The sequence below is a fragment of the Varanus komodoensis genome, unplaced genomic scaffold (genome assembly GCF_004798865.1).
Source record: "Varanus komodoensis strain SLA01 unplaced genomic scaffold, ASM479886v1 scaffold10, whole genome shotgun sequence".
In the NCBI taxonomy this organism is placed as follows: Eukaryota; Metazoa; Chordata; class Lepidosauria; order Squamata; family Varanidae; genus Varanus; species Varanus komodoensis.
The window spans coordinates 22,607,383-22,609,637 of NW_025335269.1; the positions used below are offsets into that span (position 1 = coordinate 22,607,383).

The 2,255-nt window shown below is 42.8% G+C and overlaps 1 protein-coding gene across 2 annotated transcripts in view; it reads left to right on the forward strand.

The window, feature by feature from the left end:
• Positions 1–2,255, forward strand: part of LOC123016529 (caspase-14-like) — a 23,958-nt gene that overhangs the window by 18,972 nt on the left and 2,731 nt on the right. The window lies entirely within an intron of this gene.

Consider the following 2,255-nt stretch of genomic DNA (forward strand, 5'->3'; position numbering starts at 1 on the left):
GTTCTGTGAAGGCCTACAACACCTTCTAGAATTAACTCCAAAAAAATGATGTCCTTATCATCATGGGGGATTGGAATGCTAAAGTAGGAAGCCAAAAGATTTCTGGAATAACAGGCAAGTTTGGCCTTGGAGTACAAAATGAAGCAGGGCACAGGCTGATAGAATTTTGTCAAGAGAATATGATGGTCATAGCAAACACTCTTTTCCAACAACCCAAGAGATGACTCTACACATGGACATCACCAGACGGTCAACACGGAAATCAGATTGACTATGTGCTCTGCAGCCAAAGATGGAGAAGCTCTATACAGTCAGTAAAAACTAGACCAGGAGCTGACTGTGCCTCAGATCATGAACTTCTGGTTGCAAATTTTAGGTTTAAATTGAAGAAAGTAGGGAAAAGCGCTAGGCCACTCAGGTATGAACTAAATCATATCCCTGATGAATATACAGTAGAGGTGACAAATAGATTTAAGGAATTAGATCTGATAGAGTGCCTGAAGAACTATGGAAGGAGGTTCACAATGTTGTACAAGAGGTAGCAGCTAAAGCCATCCCAAAGAAAAAGAAATTCAAGAAAGCAAAATGGCTGTCTGAGGAAGCTTTACAAATAGCTGAGGAAAGAAGGGAAGCGAAAGGCAAGGGAGACAGAGAAAGATATACCCAATTGAATGCAGAATTCCAGAGAATAGCTAGAAGAGATAAGAATGCCTTCTTAAATGAACAGTGCAAAGAAATAGAAGAAAACATTAGATAGGAAGAACCAGAGATCTCTTCAAGAAAAATGGAGATTTGAAGGGAATATTTCATGCAAAGATGGGCATGATAAAGGACCAAAATGGCAGGGACCTAACAGAGGCAGAAGAGATTAAGAAGAGGTGGCAAGATTACACAGAAGAACTATACAAGAAAGAGCTTAACGTCCCTGATAACCACGATGGTGTGGTCACTGACCTTGAGCTGGACATCCTGGAATGTGAAGTCAAATGGGCCTTAGGAAGTCTGAGCAGCAACAAAGCTTGTGGAGGTGACAGTATTCCAGCTAAGCTATTCAAAATCTTAAAAGACGATGCAGTAAAAGTACTACACTCAACATGCCAGCAAATTTGGAAAACTCAACAGTGGCCACAGGATTGGAAAAGGTCAGTTTATATTCCGATCCCAAAGAAGGGCAATGCCAAAGAATGTTCAAACTACCGCACCATTGCACTCATTTCACATGCTAGCAAAGTGATGCTGAAAATCCTACAAGCTAGGCTTCAGCAGTATGTAGACAGTGAACTACCAGAAGTACAGGCAGGATTTCGAAGAGAGAGAAGAACTAGAGATCAAATTGCCAACATATGCTGGATCATGGAGAAAGCTAGGGAGCGCCAGAAAAACATCTACTTCTGCTTCGTTTACTATGCTAAAGCCTTTGATTGTGTGGATCACAACAGATTGTGGCAAGTTCTTAAAGAGATGGGAATACCAGACAACAGTGAGAACTGGACACGGAACCACTGATTGGTTCAAAATTGAGAAAGGAGTTCGGCAAGGCTGTATACTGTTGCCCTGCCTATTTAACTTATATGCAGAGCACATCATGAGAAAGGTGGGGCTAGATGAATTACCAGTTGGAATTAAGATTGCTGGGAGAAATATCAACAACCTCAGATATGCAGATGATGCCACTCTCATGGCAGAAAGTGAAGAGGAACTAAAGAGGCTCTTGATGCGGGTGAAGGAGGAGAGTGCAAAAGTTGGCTTGAAACTCAACATTAAGAAAACTAAGATCATGGCATCTGGTCCTCTCACTTCCTGCAAATAGATGGGGAAGAAATGGAGGTAGTGACAGATTTTATTTTCCTGGGCTCCAAGATCACCGCAAACGGGGACTGCAGCCAAGAAATTAAAAGACACTTGCTCCTGGGCAGGAAAGCTATGGCAAATCTAGACAGCATACTAAAAAGCAGAGACATCATCCTGCCGACAAAAGTGTGTATAGTCAAGGCTATGGTTTTCCCAGTTGCAATGTATGGCTGTGAAAGCTGGACCATAAGGAAGGCTGAGCGCCGAAGGATTGAGGCCTTTGAATTGTGGTGCTGGAGAAGACTCCTGCGAGTCCCTTGGACCGCAAGGTGATCAAACTGGTCAGTCCTAGAGGAGATCAACCCTGACTGCTCTTTAGAAGGCCAGATACTGAAGATGAAACTCAAATACTTTGGCCACCTAATGAGAAGGAAGGACTCCCTGGAGAAGAGCCTATTGTTCCC